The 20,968-nt window shown below is 29.7% G+C and overlaps 1 protein-coding gene across 1 annotated transcript in view; it reads left to right on the forward strand.

Moving 5' to 3' along the window:
• Nucleotides 1–200: 200 nt before the first annotated feature.
• Nucleotides 201–20,968, forward strand: part of LOC126735273 (homeobox protein homothorax-like) — a 199,594-nt gene continuing 178,826 nt past the window's right edge. The window contains exon 1 of the mRNA XM_050439221.1: nt 201–664. The gene's annotated coding sequence lies outside the window, so the exon portion shown is untranslated. The remainder of the gene's footprint in view (nt 665–20,968) is intronic.

Raw genomic sequence — 20,968 nt, forward strand, 5'->3', positions numbered from 1 at the left:
CTCCCCCCTCGCGCTCGCCCTGCCCCCCCTGACCCCCCTCAAAAGGGGAGAAAACAAGTGAACGTCGGCGTTCGCCGGCCTCTAGTTCCCCATTTCTACGTTAGAGCGAGCGCACGTACCGCCGTCAGTCCGCCATTGGCGGAGAGGCGTGGCCCCGTTCGTGACAGATCATTCATCTACACCACCCCACTCTACCCCCTTGAGCAGACGTGATTGACAGTTGGCAGACGACTGCGGAACGCGCAAGAACTCCGCGAACAACGCGCTTCTTCTATACATCTTCGGGCAAAGTCGGCGCCTTCTTTTGAAAAAAACGTAAAATTTTCATTATTTAAAAACAACAACAACAATTCCCGTATATGTATGCGCCGTCGGGCTCAGCAATCATCATCTTAACCAACGAATAGCAACAAGATCAGTTTATTTGGGCACGTGCCTTATTTATAGTTCTCGCTCCTTTTTTTTTTCATTTTCTTTTTGTTATTGGTGACACAGTGTTTGGATATAGTGACCGGGATCGTATTATTTTTGTTGTGGATTAAGTGATTATAGTGCGGGACGGTGAATTGGTACTACAGCGAGATAAAGAGAGAGCGAGAGAGAGAGAAAGGAGGAAAATTGGCCATTTTAGTGCCGGGCAGTGCAGTTCATGGCTCAGCCACGGGTACGCTAGAGAATCTTTTGATGGAAGGCGACACGTCATAAAAAAAATTCTATCCCGGCTGATTGATGGACGTGCTGACCTGTCAACATCAATCAGCTGTTAACGAACGAGGATATCTATCATTCACGCCCGGTGCACTCACTCTTACGCGACATTTTTATTCGCTATTCTCTTCTGATGCCGACGGTAACTGTTCAACTTAACAACTCAAAAAAGAACCGTCTTTTATCAACCACATTGAATTTAAACCTCTTTGCAAAAAAACCCACTTACAATCACAAAGTTCTTAGTAAAAATCACCCATTTTATTTAATTACGCCTTGTTCCGACGGTACTGCCTTCAGATGCCCAATGGAACATACCATAAAATTAAGCTTCTTAAACCTTTTGTGTTTGGTTGACTTGGGATCGCGTTGGGTGCCAAAATTACATTAAAAAGTTATTTAGAATTCTTGGAAACTTTGGATGGTAAATAGAAGCATACTGCCTTCAAGGAAATATTATAGGAAGAGCTTATTTTTGAGTCAAAATATAGGCTCTGCTTGTTCATTAATCTGTTTGTTCCAAAAAAAGCATTTTCTGTATCAGCAAAAGCCGACGGTAGCAAAATTAGCATAAGTTTGTATGTGTTCCACCCAAACGTTGGGCGCCAAAGTTTTTCAAAAAAATTTTTTTTTCATTAACCTAATTCTTCTCTGTTAAATAATATACTATTACCTCAACGGCTTTCAGCGTTCAAGTTTATTTAAAAGAAATAATTTTTGAGCCAAAATAGGTACTAAAATTGCCTATTGACCCGATTTTTCCAAAAAAACCTAGCACCACTATTTCCTTACTCTTTTCGCGTTGATAGCATCAACAAGAGTCAACGGTAGCAACCTCAGCATAAACTTGAATTGGTTTTAAAAACATGTTGGGCGCCAAAATTGTTCAAAAAATATTATTTTCATTAGTCTGATTCTCCCCTGCTAAATAGTATGCAATTGCCTTAATGGCTTTAATATTTCTTGTATTAAAGAAGACTCATTAAAAAAAAAATATTTTTGAGTCAAAATAGAAGCTCCGCTTGCGCATTAAGCCGATTTCTCCGAAACAACCCTTTAGAGCACTAATTTCTTACTCCATTAATCGGGTATCTAGTGTCAGCAAGAGCCGACGGTCAAACTCACCATAAGCTTAAATTTGTTTCAAAAAACGTTGGGCGCCAAATTCGTTCAAAATTTTCTTCATGAGTTTCATCCTTCTCTGCTTAATACAATGGTATTGCTTCAATTGCTTTAAGATTCAGAGGCTGTACCTACCCATTAATCAATCCAATTTTTCTAAAAGACCTATTTAGAAAACACCATTTTCTTGCTCCACTGATAATGTTAAAGTCTTTGATCAATCAATATAAATTTTATTTGGTCCAAAAAATATGTTAGGCGCCAAAATTGTTCATTTTTCTTTCTCTCCTAAATGAAATACTATTGCCTCAATGTTTTTAATATATTTTGTATTGAAAAAGCTTCAATAAGAAAATCAAATTTTGAGTCAAATTAGAGGTTCTATCCTAGTAAGCCAATATTTCCAAGAAAACTATTTTTATGGTGATTAAATGTATAGTGCCCTAAAGAACAGGTTTTTGAACTAAAATAGAGGCTAGGCTTGTCTATTAAGCCGACTTATCAAAAAAAATCCTTTTCATTATATTTCTTCCTTGAGAAAAAGCCGTCGGTAGCAAAACCAGTATAATTTTCAAAAAATATGTTGGGCGCCAAAACTGTTCAAAAATAGTTTCAATAATCTTATCTTTCATTGCTAAATAGAAAATGTGTTTATTTTAACAAGATGTTGGGCGCCAAAATTGTTCAAATTTTTTTTTATAATAGAAAGCTGCTGCCTCAATGACTTTAAAATCTTTTGTATCGAATAAGCCTTAACAAAAATTAAACTTTTAAGTCAAAATAGAGGCTCTGTTTACACAGTGGGCCAATATTTCCAATAAAACTGTTTTTATGATGAAATAGAGGCTAGGCTTGCCTGCTTAAAAAAAAATCCATTTTTGAATTGAGGCAATTTCCAACAAACCTATTTATATGGCGAATAAAAGTATAATGCTTGAATGAAAGCGAATTTTTGAACCAAAATTGAGGCAGTCCACTGATAGCGTTTATAGTGTCAGCAAGAGCCGACGGTACCAGAATCAACACAAAGTGTTATTTGTTTCAAAAACATGTTGGGCGCCAAAATTCTTCAAAAATTGTATTCATTTTCTTCGGCAAAATACTAGTAGTATTCATTTACCTCATTGAAGTGTTCTTGTGTTGAGGAAGTCCTAAAATAAAAAAAATATTTTTTAGATAAAATGGGGGCTCTATTGACTCAACAAGCAAATTTTTGAATCAAATTAAGGCTCTGCTTGCGTATTGAGCCGATTTTTCCAAAAACGCTTTGAGCCACTCGTTCGTTGCTCCATTGTGTTAAAGAAGTCCTAACGAAAGAATACATTTTTGAATCGCAATAGAGGATCTATTCAATTAGTGACACAATATTACCAATAAAACTCTTATAGGGTGAAAGAAATAATGAGCAAGTTTTTGAACCAAATAGGAGGCTTCATAAGCTGATTTTTCCAAAATACTCTTTGTAACCCGATTTTATTGCTTTATTGATCGCAATAATAGCCGACGATAGCGGAATCAGGATAAATTTGTATTTGTTTTAACCACACGTTGGGCGCCAAAGTTTTAACATTACTTTCTTTCTCTGCTAGATATTACGCTGCTACCTTAATGGCTTTAAGATTTTTATATTGAAGAAGCTCTAATAAAAAAAAAATGGTGAGCCAATGATTCCAACAAAACTTAGTATAAAGGTATATTGCTTTAATGAGCAAACTTTTGAATCGATATAGAGGCTAGAAGTGGTGCCTTGAATCGATTTCTTCAAAAAACTCTTTTGTCCCACAATTTCCTTGCTCCATGTATTAATCAAAAGCCGACGGTAGCAACCTTAGCATAAATTTGTATTTTTCTTAAAAACATGTTGGGCGCCAAAATTGTTCAAGGAAATATTTTTTATTAGTCTCATTTTTCTCTGGTAAATAGTATGCTGTTGCTTTAATGTAATCATTTGTGTTATAGAAGCCTTAATAAAAATTGACATTTTTGAGCCAAAATGGAGGATTTACTCCCTTGGATGTGGTTCTGGTGTTTTCTGTATTTATCTGGTTTAGTTCTTCTGTGTGTTTTTGTCCATTTCATCATACCAAATAAGTGCATTTAAAACGGTAGTGTGTATTGCATTATTCCTATAAATTCATTGTGTTGTCTCTTTATGCTGTGACCATTTGCCTTTCTTCATTTTTAATATTTTAAATTTTTTTATTAAAAATTTCATCTATTTATCCAACTTGAACTCTTCTGTAGTTTTTTTGTGTCAGGATTTTATTATTATTATTTATTCTCAATGTTATATTAGCCTGGTTTTTCTAACAATTTTTAATAAAAACAACAAATTCCTTACTCCAATAATCGCATTTATAATATCAGCAAGAACCGACGGTAGCAGAATAAGCATAAAGTTGTATTGGTTGTTGGGCGCCAAAATTGTTCAAAAAAAATTATTTTAATGATGTTATACTTTTCTGCTAAATAGTATGGTATTGCCTCAGTAATTTTAAAATCTTTTGTGTTAAAGAATCTTAATTAAAAAAAATATATTTTTGAGCGAAAATAGAGGTTTCTTAACTAAAAAACCCTATTCTTTAAAGAACGATATCCAATTTCTACGCAAAATCAGATTTCTTCTTGTTACAGCAAAATAAACATAAAAAAATATATTTAAAAAAAAGAGTGTTGGGCGCCAAACTTCTTCAAAAAATCACTTTTTTTTATTTTAACAAATTCAAACTACAGCTTTCCATAAATCCCTTAATAAATCCCATTCTACCATACTAACATATAAAACAATCTTAAATTTCATACTTCTTGGGCGCCAAAGTATCAAGCGACGGACACTTCAAACATGAATTCACTTCTTCTTTCTTATTATTAATTCACCACCATACGGGATCAATCTGAGATTATGATTATTTAAAAGAAAACGTTCACATGAGCCTCAATCTTTAATACTTTGTAACATGAACGCCCTTGATTTGTTAAAGAATATTTTAACATTAATCGAGTTTAATCCTTTAATCGTGCGATGCCTGATCAGGAGTACACGTAAGTGTAATATTATTTTAAATTTAAATAATGCGTTCTCAAGTGAGCTTTTGCTTGTTTAAAGCTTTTTTACCATAAAAGTGCCCAATTATGTGCTTCGGGACTTTCGTGGTTCTTTTGGGGAGTGGTACTATGTTCCGACGGCAAAACTTGTCTTGAATAAAGAGACTTAAGTAATGAAACTTAGTTTATATAAGGTTCTGAGTAAGTAAATACACTTCTAAATAATGTTTTTCTTGCAATTTTTTTACAAGCAATGAACATTTCTTCATCTTTCTCTTGTATTAGATAAAGGGAAAAAACCTCCTAGAACATTAATAAATTTGATTTCTCTCTGGTTTCTTAGGCCGACGGTAGTTGAAATCCCTTATAGGATTAACGCTATTTGAAAAAATGTCTTTTGCTTTACGTTGGGCGCCAAAATTCCCTCAAAATAGTGATAATTTTTTAAATATTCGAACTTCTGAGTAAGTACATTTTAGACTTTAGACAAGACAAACGTTATCTTTCAACTTTTTTTTAAACTGGCTTCTTCCTCTTTTTATTGTATAATATAAAGGATAGAACCTTCTAGAACGAAAATAAATTGGATATCTTTCCGCTGTCGTCTTAGGCCGACGGTAGTCAAAATTCCTTAAAAGGTTAACGTTATATAAAAAAAAAGTTTTTAATTTGTATGGGATTTATATTTGTTTTTGATCGTTTGCCTCACGGTGGGCGCCAAAATTACCCAAAAGAAGTCATAATTTTTCAAAGGCTCGAGATTCTCAGTAAGTACATTTTAGACTTTTGATGAGAGTAAAGTTGCCCTTTGTAGGCAATTTCTGCATACTTGGTTATAACCAAATTTGTTTCGGAATTGCTTTCTTCATCTTTATCTGGTATAAGATAAAGATTCTCATAAAATTAAAATAAATTTGACTTGTCTTTACTTTCCGGTACGTTAGTGAAATTTTCCTTATAAGATCAACGTTTGCCTTATGTTGGGCGCCAAAATTACCCTACTACAAAGAAGTGATAATTTTTAAAATATTCTGAGTAAGTACATTTTAGGCTTTAGACTTAGCTGCTCATATTTTGCTCTCCCTTTTGCTTCTTTATAACCAACAAACATCTGCTAAGTTCTTTTAGAAATACCTTCTTTCTGACTTTCTTGTACTAAATAAAGGATAGAGCCTCATAAAGCCAGTATAAATGGACTCTTTTGGACCGACGGTCGCTAAAATTATTAAAAAAAATATATTCAGACGAGTGTAAGTTTTGCTTTTGAATGACCGCCTAATTAACGGGTTTTTCACTGACCTCTTGTTAATCAATATCTACATCAAGAATTAATTTTATGAGATTGAGATTTTGGCTCAGAACAGAGTTTTATAGTCTACAATGTTCAATTTATTAAAATTTTAAATATCTTTGGACTAAGACTCTAATTGGTCATACGTTCCAAAATACGTTTTTAAATCTTATTTTGCTTTGCCTAAATAAAAGCTATTTTTGCAACAAAATATTTAGTTCCAATCGTAAATTGGAAAAGTGAGTTACAAATTATACCAGTTCGTAAGTACCAAAATTCATGTTAATTTTTAAAATTTTACTTGATTTCTTGTCATTTTAGGGCCAAATTGAACATTTTACTAAGCCGTCGGCAATAAGCATGGTTAAGCATAAGTTTCATGCAACTCTGACCTCCTAAATTCTGTTTAAAAAAAAGAATTTATCTTACGTTGGGCGCCAAATTTGTCAAGACAAACATTGTTTAATTTTTCCATCTTTGAAATGTATCTTGAATTCTTGTGATTTTCGGGTCAAATTGAATATTTTACTTACTCATCGGCAGTCAGGATAACTAAATATAAGTTTCATGCTTCTAAGTGTATTTTATGCTTTCCTAAATTCAGTTTGTTTTAAAAAATAAAAGAAAATTTACACGTTGGGCGCCAAAATTGTCAAGGCACGCATTTTTTATTTTTTCCGATTTTTTATTAACATATTCTTAAATTCCACTAAGTCTTAGACCAATTTTAATGCCTAAATTGGAAAAGTGACCTGCAAGTTATATCATTTCGTAAGTACAAAAATTCATGTTTATTTTTACAATATTTTGTTAAATTTTCTTTGAATTTCTGTCATTTTCCTAAAATCTTTGAAGTTTCATGGTTTTGAGTTCTTTCCAAAAATTTATGTTTATTTTCATAATTTTCTGTTAAATTTTCCTTGGATTCCTGTCGTTTTCTTTAAATATTTATTTGTAGTTTCATACTTCTGAGTATATTTTACGCTTTCCTAAATTCTGTTTCCTTAAATAAAATATATAATTATTCACACGTTGGGCGCCAAAATTGCCAAAGCAGACATTTTTAATTTTTTCCAAAAATCGCCGTAAAATCCACTAATTCTTAGACCAGTTTTAACATTTTTGTCACAGATCCTTTAGTTCCAATCGTTAACCGGCAAAGTGACTTGCAAGTTATACTAGTTTGAAGGTGCCAAAATTCTTGTTTATTTTTACAATTTTCTTTTAAATTTCCTTGAATTCCTATCATTTGCTATGAATCTTTCTTTGAAATTTTATGGGTTTGAGCGTCTTTTATGCTTTTCTATATTCCGTTTTTTAAAAAAATTGCCAGATCAGATATTCCTTATTTTGTTCCAATTTTCTCTTAAATTTCCTTGAATTTCTGTTATTTGCCTTGAAGTTTCATGGTTCTGAGTGTGTTTTATTAACCGTTGGGCGCCAAAATTGCCCAATCAGACATTTAGTTCCTCTAGACTTCTTCTAAATTTTCCTTAAATTTTATGCATTTTTAGGCCCATTTTAATATTTTACTTATCCGTCGGCAGTATTCTTTTATCAATTAAAAAGTCCTAATATCCCAAATACAGAATATTTTAATATTTTTAGTAAAATTATTTTTGTTTAGGGAGGAGTGAAATTTAAGGAAAAAATTAAAATGCGTGATACGTTGGGCGCCAAAATTGTCAAGGCACGCATTTTTTATTTTTCCCCATTTTTTTTATTAACATATCCCTAAATTCCACTAAGTCTTAGACCAATTTTAACATTCTACCAATCCGTTAACTTACTTTGTTTAAATTAAAGCGATTTTTTCAAAAATTGTTTAGTTGTTTAGTTCGATGCGTAAATTGGAAAAGTGACTTGCAAGTTATACCAGTTCGTAAGTACAAAAATTCATGTTTATTTTTACAATATTCTGTTAAATTTTCTTTGGATTCCTGTCATTTTCCTTAAATATTTATTTGTAGTTTCATGGAGTTCCATTTATGGTTTCCTAAATTCCGTTTCCTTAAAAAAATATATATAATTATTCACACGTTGGGCGCCAAAATTGCCAAAGCAGACATTTTAATTTTTTCTAAATTTTATAAAAATCGCCTCAAAGTCCACTAATTCTTAGACCAGTTTTAACATTTTTGTCACAAATCCTTTAGTTCCAATCGTTATTCGGCAAAGTGACTTGCAAGTTATACCAGTTCGAAGGTGCCAAAATTCATGTTTATTTTAGAATTTTCTTTTAAATTTTCCTTGAATTCCTATCATTTGCTATGAATCTTTCTTTGAAATTTTATGGGTTTGAGCGTCTTTTATGCTTTCCTTAATTCCGTTTTTTAAAAAAATAACAGAATTAATCATACGTTGGATGCCAAAATTGCCAGATCAGATATTCCTTATTTTGTATCAATTTTCTCTTAAATTTCCTTGAATTCCTGTTATTTGCCTTGAGGTTTCATGGTTCTGAGTGTGTTTTATCAACCGTTGCGCGCCAAAATTGCCAAATCAGACATTTAGTACCTCCAGATTTTTTCTAAATTTTCCTTAAATTTCATGCATTTTTAGGCCCATTTTAATATTTTTCTTATCCGTCGGCAGTATTCTTTTATCAATTAAAAAGTCCTAATATCCCAAATACAGAATATTTTATAATTTTTAGTAAAATTATTTTTGTTTAGCGACGAGTGAAATTTAAGGAAAAATTTAAAATGCGTGATACGTTGGGCGCCAAAATTGTCAAGGCACGCATTTTTTATTTTTCCCCATTTTTTTTATTAACATATCCCTAAATTCCACTAAGTCTTAGACCAATTTTAACATTCTACCAATCCGTTAACTTACTTTATTTAAATTAAAGCGATTTTTTCAAAAATTGTTTAGTTCGATGCATAAATTGGAAAAATGACTTGCAAGTTATACCAGTTCGTAAGTACAAAAATTCATGTTTATTTTTACAATATTCTGTTAAATTTTCTTTATATTCCTGTTATTTTCCTTGAATATTTATTTGTAGTTTCATGGAGTTCCATTTATGCTTTCCTAAACTCCGTTTTTAAAAAAATAATAATAAAATTATTGACACGTTGGGGGCCAAAATTGCCAGAGCAGACTTTTAATTTTTTCCAATATTTTATAAAAATCGCCGTAAAATCCACTAATTCTTAGACCAGTTTTAACATTTTTATCACAAATCCTTTAGTTCCAATCGTTATTCGCAAATTGACTTGCAAGTTATACTAGTTCGAAGGTGCCAAAATTCATGTTTATTTTTACAATTTTCTTTTCAATTTTCCTTGAATTCCTATCATTTGCTATGAATCTTTCTTAGAAATTTTATGGGTTTGAGCGTCTTTTATGCTTTCCTAAATTCCGTCTTTTAAAAAAATATCAGAATTAATCATACGTTGGACGCGCCAAGATTACCAGGTCAAATATTTCTTATTTTGTTCCAACTTTCTCTTAAATTTCCTTGAATTCCTATTATTTGCCTTGAAGTTTCATGGTTCTGAGTGTGTTTTATCAACCGTTAGGCGCCAAAATTGCCAAATCAGACATTTAGTTCCTCCAGACTTCTTCTAAATTTTTCTTAAATTTCATGCATTTTTAGGCCCATTTTAATATTTTACTTATCCGTCGGCAGTATTCTTTTATCAATTAAAAAGTCCTAATATCCCAAATACAGAATATTTTATAATTTTTAGTAAAATTATTTTTGTTTAGGGAGGAGTGAAATTTAAGGAAAAAATTAAAATGCGTGATACGTTGGGCGCCAAAATTGTCAAGGCACGCATTTTTTATTTTTCCCCCTTTTTATTTATTAACATATCCCTAAATTCCACTAAGTCTTAGACCAATTTTACCATTCTACCAATCCGTTAACTTACTTTATTTAAATTAAAGCGATTTTTTCAAAAACTGTTTAGTTCCATGCGTAAATTGGAAAAATGACTTGCAAGTTATACCAGTTCGTAAGTACAAAAATTCATGTTTATTTTTACAATATTCTGTTAAATTTTCCTTGGATTCCTGTCGTTTTCTTTAAATATTTATTTGTAGTTTCATACTTCTGAGTATATTTTACGCTTTCCTAAATTCTGTTTCCTTATAAAAAATATATAATTATTCACACGTCGGGCGCCAAAATTGCCAAAGCAGACATTTTTAATTTTTTCTAATTTTTGTATAAATATCGCCGTAAAATCCACTAATTCTTAGACCAGTTTTAACATTTTTATCACAAATCCTTTAGTTCCAATCGTTATTCGGCAAAGTGACTTGCAAGTTATACTAGTTCAAAGGTGCCAAAATTCATGTTTATTTTTACAATTTTCTTTTAAATTTTCCTTGAATTCCTATCATTTGCTATGAATCTTTCTTTGAAATTTTATGGGTTTCAGCGTCTTTTATGCTTTCCTTAATTCCGTTTTTTAAAAAAATAACAGAATTAATCATACATTGCATGCCAAAATTGCCAGATCAGATATTCCTTATTTTGTATCAATTTTCTCTTAAATTTCCTTGAATTCCTGTTATTTGCCTTGAAGTTTCATGGTTCTGAGTGTGTTTTATCAACCGTTGGGCGCCAAAATTGCCCAATCAGACATTTAGTTCCTCTAGACTTCTTCTAAATTTTCCTTAAATTTCAACCATTTTTAGGCCCATTTTAATATTTTACTTATCCGTCGGCAGTATTCTTTTATCAATTAAAAAGTCCTAATATCCCAAATACAGAATATTTTAATATTTTTAGTAAAATTATTTTTGTTTAGGGAGGAGTGAAATTTAAGGAAAAAATTAAAATGCGTGATACGTTGGGCGCCAAAATTGTCAAGGCACGCATTTTTTATTTTTCCCGCTTTTTTTATTAACATACCCCTAAATTCCACTAAGTCTTAGACGAATTTTAACATTCTACCAATCCGTTAACTTACTTTGTTTAAATTAAAGCGATTTTTTCCAAAAATTATTTTGTTCCATGCGTAAATTGGAAAAGTGTTTTATTATAAAAGTGATTAATCATACGTTGGACGCGCCAAGATTACCAGGTCAGATATTCCTTATTTTGTTCCAATTTTCTCTTAAATTTCCTTGAATTCCTGTTATTTGCCTTAAAGTTTCATGGTTCTGAGTGTGTTTTATCAACCGTTGGGCGCCAAAATTGCCAAATCAGACATTTAGTACCTCCAGATTTTTTCTAAATTTTCATTAAATTTCATGCATTTTTAGGCCCATTTTAATATTTTACTTATCCGTCGGCAGTATTCTTTTATCAGTTAAAAAGTCCTAATATCCCAAATACAGAATATTTTATAATTTTTAGTAAAATTATTTTTGTTTAGGGAGGAGTGAAATTTAAGGAAAAAATTAAAATGCGTTATACGTTGGGCGCCAAAATTTATCTACATATAAAAAAATTATTTAATTTCCTTAGCTAATATTCTTAATTCCAATCTCAGTCTATCAAGTCTAATTCTTTATTAATTACGGGAATCTTATAAGGCATCAAGTAACCCAAAAATAAAATAGTACAAATTTTTTACATTTTTGATTTTTTCTAATTCTCTTTTAAATTTTCCATAAATTTCAGTAATTTTTAACTTTGTACTAATCCGTCGGCTTAAAAGAATTCAAAGAAATTTGATTAAATTAACATTTTTTTGCATTTTAGGGGGTTTATCTTTGAGAAATTGTTTTAAGAGAGAATTTTTAGTTTACAAGAACATGGACATTTTTTTATGAATAAAAGGTTTTAGTAAAAAACAAAATAGTACTAAGTCCAATTATTTTTACTCGGCGACGAGTGCAATTTCATCAAAAAATTAAAAAAAAATCGTCCCGCGTTGGGCGCCAAAATTGTATATTTTAATTTCTTTAGATAATATTCTAAGTGCTATGATTTTTTATGATTTAGTCATTTTCACCGAATAATTTAAAATTTACTAAATGTTTAGTACAATTATTTTGTATCCGACGTCCAGTGCCAAAATTACCATTTAAACTCTTTAAGTTCTTAAATGATCCTAACGTGTTTTTAGACTAAAGACTATTTGGATATTTATGCCTATTTTGACCAACTATATTGACCTTTAAAGAAAATTATAAAGTTTTTCACATGTTGGGCACCAAAATTGTTAAGGCAAACATTTTTAATTTTTTCCCACTTTCTTTTGAATTTTCCTTGAATTCTTGTCTTTTTATTTGAGTTCGCTTAATCAGCATTAAACATATTTTATTGATTACCCATAAGTTTCACGCTTCCGAGTTTCTTTTACGTTTTCCTGAATTCTGTATCTTAAAAAAATCTATACAGAAATTACACGTTGGGCGCCAAGATTACCTGCGCATAAATGATATTTTAATTTATTTAGCTATTGTTGCAAATATCGGATTCCTAGTCATTTGGACTCAATGGTTTTTCGACTTAAGAATTTTTATTTTTCATTTTTTATTTCCAAAAGAACGTTTTAAAATTTGGAAATTTTTAAGCTATTACAGGGATGTTCTTATGATGAGTAACCTAAAATTATAATAGTACAATTATTTAGTATCTGACGCCCAGTGCCAAAATTACTAGGTAAACCCTTTCATACCTTGTAAGTTCTTAAATGTCATTCCTAATTTTTCTTATATCCTTTACTTGTAACTTATTTGGGTATTTATGTCACTATTGTACAAATATTTTGGCAGTTAAAAAATTATGAATTTACCCACATGTTGGGCGCCACAGTGTATTTTGGGTCTATAAATATTTTTTTTCCAAAAATCTTTCACTTGCCGTCGGTAACAAGAATTTTGATCACATATTTATAATTGTTTTTAAATATTTATAAGAAAGTGAAGTAAAATTACAGTTTTTATACAAAATTTCATTAAAAAAGCATGAATTTACAAAAAAAAATACATTCTAAAAAATCACGTTTTTCTAAAGATTTTGGCCTAAAATATTTCGCAGAAAAATAAATACTTCCTTCTCTACAGCCGACCAAACAATGCCAATATTATTAACAGTAGCACCTAACTAATGACATTCGTCTATACTCCTTGACACTTCAAGCCATTCTCGCTCACGTACTAACACCATAAGCAAACACACAATCAGAACCCGAACTGGCAATAATTTTTGGGAGGAATGGAACAATAAAAGCGGTGGTAGCCATAAATGTCACTAATTAAACACTTAACTATCACACTTTCATTCTCTTTCGGTTGATGTTCTTTTAATAGGCCAATAAATAGTTTACTTGTAATTATATTACGAGACGAGGTGGACCAGTTCGGATGACATCTTCTCTCATTATTTGCTGCATAACTTTAATGGGTTTGATGCTCCATTTGGTTTTAGATCGGAAGCATCACACTTATGCTTAATCAAGTTGACTGCTAGCGGTTTTATTTTAATTAAAGATAAATTTCAAAGAAAATTGGAAGAAATTGAAGATGTCTGCTATTGCAATTTTGGCGCCCAACATGTGGTTTATTCTATAATTGTTTAAAAAAAAACGGATGATTGTAGGGTTTTATTATCACTTTGGATATAAATGGAAAATTGCTTCAATGTACATCCTGTGAAGACATCCTTTGGTTTTTAAATTATAAGAACTCTTAGGCAAAATGTTTGTTCATGCATAATTTAAAAGGTTCTTATAGACTTTTTTTTTTAAATAATTTTTAAACCTGTTTCTGAAATTTTGAGTTCCAGGGGGGCTGCTACGGGAATCACCTAAAATAGGGCATGAATTGTAGGCTGAATAAGAAAATTATAATTTTTTGTGCATTATTTTAATGAATGAACGTAGTCTTGACTATTATTATGGTCATAACTACTAAATCCAATTATTACCTTAAAGTGAAACTAATTAATGCATAACTTTAAAGGCTTTGAGACCCCCTTTTTAAACGTAACCCAATTACAAATGTAAATTTCTTAATATTTTTTCGGCCGGCTTCGATAATGACCAAATCAAGATATGAGATCTCACAATACTCGACCTCCTTAAAACCGTGATTCGTGGTTCGATAAACCGACAATCCATACATTGAAGCTTTTAACTAAGGGGTCTTAATTTCTCTTAAAGCCAATGAATAAGCATTTCGGAACGAGATATATACCCGCCTTACCTGATTCGAGCGTAAAATGCGACCGAAAAGGTCCGAGTCACCGTCACCGTCTTTTGAAATATCATCGTGGAATGCGGCGCGGAATGTTACCTCTATCACCGACGTTCTGGTCACAAACCAACCAAAAAAACAAAAAAAAAAACAACAACAAAACAACATTCGATATACGAAAGGGGAAATATTATTTTAGTTATACTGAAAAAGCTCCAGTAAGCGTTACGTAAAGCTCCTTTAAATTCGGACGAAGTTCCTAAGGTTTACAAAGCCCCCCTCAAACGATTATGTGGGTCTTAAGACCGGTTGTTTTATTGTGGGAGTGATGAATAATTCGGTTTCGAACATTGTTTAGTTGTTGATCTAGTTTTTTTTCCAAGTCTGCAGTTTTTATTATTTGAAGGAAATAAATTATTGCTTCTATCCGGCCTCTAAGTGGCCATCGTTCAGGTCCAGTATACAGAACATTGATAATAAGTTATGACAGCAACGAACTCTCCAGAATATTTTGAACATTTTTTTAATTATATTGGACTAATTTTATCTTAGTATTAACTATTATTAAATAGCTAAAGTTTATTTCACTTCTCTTGCTTACGTAGATCAAAAGCTATTAACTAAAAACTTTAAGCTAAACTCATCAAGTCTATTAACGTGAAGCAAGCCTGAAACGTATCTCATAAACCAATAAAAGGAACAAAAGGATTCTTATATGTAGTCACTTACTCTTCATCTTTGATTATGAACAAGGCTGCCATAGTCATTAAAGTTATGCATTAATTTTTTAAATAATTAATTAGTTGAGGCCTAAATGAGGAATTAATCAAGTGAATATGCAGAAAATCTCTTGGATACTAAAGAATTCTTGATTATCCGAATTTCTATTTTAAGGGAAGTTTATTATGAGTTTAAGGCAATTAATGAAAAATATATTTTGAAAAAGGTTGTCGTGGCCATTTAAGTTATGTATCATATATACAAATTCAGATTTAAACTTTTATAATTTAGCCAAATATATTTAGCCTTACTATGATAATAGCTATACTATGATAAATGAAAAAAATCATAAAAATTTAAAAAATTGATTTTTTAATATTAATAGTAAAAATTATGGAAAAAATAGAATCATAGGCATTTAAGTTATGCATCAAACCAATTTATTAGGATCTAAATGATCAATAATTAAAGAAAATATGCGGAAAAATAGTTAGGAGTTGGTAAAATGTCTTGTTTTGCTTATCCAATCATAGATCCCTAATTTAAGACAAGTTTACTACATATCTGAGGCGTTAAATATAAAAAAAGTAATCTAGACATAATAATACAAATTATAGAGAAAAAGAGCGATGCCCAATTAAGTTATGCATGAAATATACAAATTGAGCTTTAAATGATCAACAAATTAAGGGAATTTACCCAAAATCCCTCAAAAATCAGTAAAGAGTCTTAATTCTGTTATAAATATCGAACTGCCGTTTAAAAAAAGTTGATAAGAAAAATATATTTATAAAAATGTGAACCTTAATTTTTTAGTATTAATATAAAATATTATGTAAGGAAGGTTTATAGGTAATTAATTTATCCGTCATTAAACACCTATTTTAGCAAGATTTTGAGAATTTTTTTTAAAATATTTCCTGGGCAATCTTAGCGTTTTTCAAAATTCGTACAAGATTTTGAGAAAATAAATAGTTTTGGAAAATATTGATTTTTTTCTTTTAAATATTCGACACAATGTCCATAACTCAAAAAATTGAACAAATGTAGTTTTAAACATATTTCCTGGATAATTTGATTGGACCCCTATTTCAGCGTTTTTTCAAATTCGTACAGAATTTTGAGAATTTTTTTTTTTTTTTTGAAAATATTGACTTTTTTTTAAATATTCGTCACGATGTCCATAACTTAAAAAATTAAACAGTTGCAATTTTGAAAATTTCTGCACATATTTTCGAGACAATTTGGTTGGACACCTATTTCAGTGTTTTTCAAAATTAGTACAAGATTTTCAGAATTTCTGTTTTTTTCTAATTATAGGGCCCATTGTCTAAAACTCAAAAAATTGAACAGACGCACTTTTGAAAATTCGGTCACATATTCCCTGGATAATTTGAATATACATTTGTTTTATCGTTTCTCCAAATTCGTACTAGATTTAAAAAAAAAAAAAATTTCCAATTTTACGACACAATACCCATAACTCAAAAAACAGATGCAATTTTGAAAATTTGTACTCATATTCCATGAATAATTTGATTATACACCTATTTCAGTATTTTTCCAAATTCCAAGATTTTGAGATAAAAATATTTTTTGAAAACGTTGATTTTTTTATAATTATTCCCTAATTTAAGGCAAGTTTAGTACGGGTGTGAGGCGTTTAATACAAACAAAAATAATCTGCACGTAATAACTAAACTGACAAAAAAAAGTGTGTCCTAGCCATTTAAGTTATGCATCAAATATATAAATTAAGAATCTAATGATCAGCAAATTAAGTTGGTTAACCCAAAATCCATACAGAATTAGTGAAAAGTTACAGTATTATGACGTTAAAGTGCCTTGGCTTGGTAAATATAATAAAATCGGAAAATATGAATAAAAATTTTAATTGCAGTATACTATTGGAAACCATAAAAGACTGACTGCAATAGCTATATAAGTTATGCATCAGATAAATCAACTGAGGTCTAAATAATTAAAAATTAATAAAATATGGATAAAAACCATGATTTGCTGGTTTAAAGAAGCTTTATTATGAGATTATGGTGCCTGATTTAGTGCCTAATATTCCTAAATTCGTAAGCCATAGAAAAAAGGGTTTCATGCCTATTTAAGTCATGCACTAAATAAATATATTAAATAAGCAACAAAGTAAAGTGATTTGATTAACATAGATACGTGAGAGCTTTGTCTACTTAAGTTATGCATATTTAACACACAATTTATTCTACTAACTAAAAAAAATTAGGTACTTCTATATAAAAATCAAAAAAATTCGTTTTAGGGAAAAGAGTATAAATAAAATATATCCGGAAAAATAAACAAACGTTGTTAAATTTACCAATAATATTGAAAAAAATTATACGATTAACATTATAATTGAAGTAAATATTCATACATTAAATATTATTAAAAAACCTCACTTCAGTGATAAAAAACTTTTCCAAGCAGCAGGGGATAGTTGAGTTGAGAAAATACCACTATATAACTTAAGAATGGTTTAATTAGAGTAGAGTAACTTAACTTTCTATGGTAGACAATTTTCTATAGTCAAACTGGGACTCACTGTAATGCAGGTGTAACTTTGCTTCAATTTTCCAATCTTACTATATCCCATATTTATCAAGAAAAAATGTTGTATAGCATTTGACAATAATAACACAACCATTCAACGTTGAATTGCGTATTGAGATCAACGGATTCACCAAATAGAAACAACGTCGCCTTAATTATGACATTGTGCCGTCTCGTCAACGTTAATTCAACTCAAAAAAAATAAACCATATCCATTTAAGTTATGCATCAAACAATAAAAAAAACACTTTTTTTACCATTTAAATTAAAGTATTTTTCATATACCATTCAATTTATGTAGACTAAACATCTGCCATCATGTGTCCCCAAGTAGTTCACCGAACTCAAATTTCGTGCATTTGCCAATTATTCACTCGCGGACCCTATTAAGAAAAACAAAGCAAAAACAATAATAACTCACTACGCTCGATACATGCATACTTTTACTCTTATAAATATTAATTAATATCGATAATAAATTAATTAAAACTGACTTAATACCCTTTACGCGGGGCCCGAACCGCTAATTACGTCGTTATAGTCACATTTTTCAACGAAAAACATGACCATGGTTAATCGAGAAAAAATGTTAACAAAAAACCAGTTTCTAGATCATAAGCAGTAGTAAGGAAGGGTCTACCTACCAAAAAAGATGTCCTAAGATAACCTAACCATATAATAACACGCGTTATAACGCTATACCCTGTAATATTGTACAATAATGATAGTCCCAAAAGCGTTGGATTTAAGGAAATGTGTTTAAAATTGAATAAAAACGGTTTTTATTGTAAAACGGGGGGCGTTCGGGTCGTTACGGTGACGGAGTGACTTAATTTTTTCTCTTTTTTTCTTTTAAGTAAAACACCACGTGTTTATGACGAATTCCTATAGAGAGAGAGAGAGAGAGAGAGAGAAAAAGGGAAAAAACAACGTTGTCACATCGATCATTTAAATGCTCGTTCATCGCATGTGGTCTCGGTTCATTGGTTTAATAAATAAATGGTTAAAACATCTGAGTGTCTGGTAAATTCAAATTGTGTTGTCGATCTGCGTAATGGAACTAAATAAAAGATTTTTTTTTTGACTCGATTGAAGTGGAATTCGGGTTGGAAAAGTTCTTAGTTTAGGCTAATTTTAACCACTTTGGCCATGTAAAGTCTTATTTGCTTTAGAAAAATGTAACGTGCAAAAACTGGGAAATACAAGGGTGTAAAACATTTCGCTCTCAGTGCATTTTATTTGTTAATTAGTCTCTGAATTAACTTGAAAATATTTTTTTAGATTTGACCTTTGAATTAAAATAAAATTGTCTTTTTAAAAAATCTGAAATCGATTTTTTTACTCCAAATTTCAATAAATTCATTGTTCATTAAATGCTGGTTTAAGGATGTCTTATTATGAGTCTGAAGTGCCTTGACCTGTTAATTACAGAAAGGTAAAAAATATGCATTAAAAGTGAAAGCTAGACATATTATTAAAAATTATATAAAAAAGGTTGTAATACCTATTTAAGTTATGCATCAAATGAACAAATTGAGCCCTAGTTAAATTAATTTACCAATGCTTGCTTAAAAAACTTATAAAACTAAGGTCCGAAATCACACATGTTGAATGTGCATTTTTTTCTTTTTTAGCTAGAATCCAGGTTATTAACTAAATTTTTAATAGTTTACCCATTTTGTCATTAAAGAATGAAATACTTCAAAAAATACAATTTAAAGCAGAAAAAATTAAATTTTATTTGATTTAAAATTCAAGGAGTTTAACGATATGTTTTTTTGAAAATTACTTAATAGAATTTCTACTCTTAGGAGAAGATTTTTTAATTTAGTGCTACACAGCATAAAAAATTTCAAAACAAGTTGGAATATCGAAACACCCGTCGAATAAAATAATTTTTTTAAGTTAAAAAATCAATTACAAATGTCTATAAAAGCCATAAAATAATATATAACGCTAATAAGAACTTACAACAAAGATTTTAAAAAGAAAGACAATTTCAACATTTCTCAAATTTATAACTGGGATATTCAAGCATAATTACTTACCTAAATCTCTTTACAATTGTGATTTTATTTACGTAATAATTTGCATTATTTTATATATTTTTGCAAATTTAAGATTCTTTAATTTTGACTCTTTTTAATCAAAATTACACACTTTTTGTCAAAAAAATTAGAAATTGTCTTGAGCCTAAAGTGCCTTGGCTTGGCAACTACAAATAAGCAAAAAATATTTACTAACATTTAAACGTGAATATTTTAATAAAAATTATATAAAAGGGGTGCCGTAGCCATTTAAATTATGCACCAATGAATCAAATTAAGCTTTTATTAAGTTAATTTACAGAAAACCTTTTTAACCAAAAAAAATTATTTTTTTTTCAAGTTTTTTGAAAGTCCAAAATGAAAAATTTTCTAGACAAAATTGGCTGAAATAATTAATAATCCGATTAAATCATACATCAAGAATTTAAACAATTTTACAAAAATTTGATTTAATGTTCAAAGAAATTGGGTTAAAATTCAATGAGCTTAAAGATATTTTTTTTGAAAATAATTTAAAATTATGATCATAAAAATCTTAAAGTTTATTAATTAACACTTTCTAGGAAAGGATTTTTTTTTTAATATACTAATAAATATTTTCTCTAAACATATGAGAAATTTGAGAGAAATTATTGTTTTCCTAATCGCACATTTTATTAAATTTTTTTTTTGATTTTTGAATTAAATTAGGGGAAAAATTGAAATATTTATCGAATAAGATATATTTTTTTGGTAAAAGGATTATTTAAAAAAAAAATATTTTTTTTCCTATAAAAGCTAAAAAAAATATGTAATTTTCATAAGAACTTAACATAAAAATTTGAGAAAATTCAAAGACCATAGTTAAAAATAAACAAAATCGTTTAAGGGAAAAAACGCATAAAAAACTAAAATATAAAATTTCTCACATTTAAAATTGATATTCAAGTGTAATTATCTGCCTAAATCTCTTTATATTTGTGACTTTTTTGAGTGATTTACATTAATTTATATAATTTTTATTCGTTTTTATTTTATTTTCTCAATTATCTCAAAACTAAATTTTTGATATTTCGAAAATAAAGTGTAACGCAACGAATAACAATTTAAAAACTCAATTATACAATGTATTTTTTTTAGACAATATAATATTTTATTTCTTTTTGTAGCACATTTTTTGCTAAATAAATATACATTATTTTTTAAAAAGTTCTCCATTCTCTTCAATTTTGACCCTTTTTGATTAAAATTACTATTTTTTTTTCGATAAATTAAATTTTAAGTCTGAACTTCTTTGGCAATAACAAAGACGCAAATAATATGAAAAGAAACGGTGTCATAGCCATTTAAGTTATGCATCAATTAAATT

Source organism: Anthonomus grandis, chromosome 4, assembly GCF_022605725.1.
Source record: "Anthonomus grandis grandis chromosome 4, icAntGran1.3, whole genome shotgun sequence".
In the NCBI taxonomy this organism is placed as follows: Eukaryota; Metazoa; Arthropoda; class Insecta; order Coleoptera; family Curculionidae; genus Anthonomus; species Anthonomus grandis.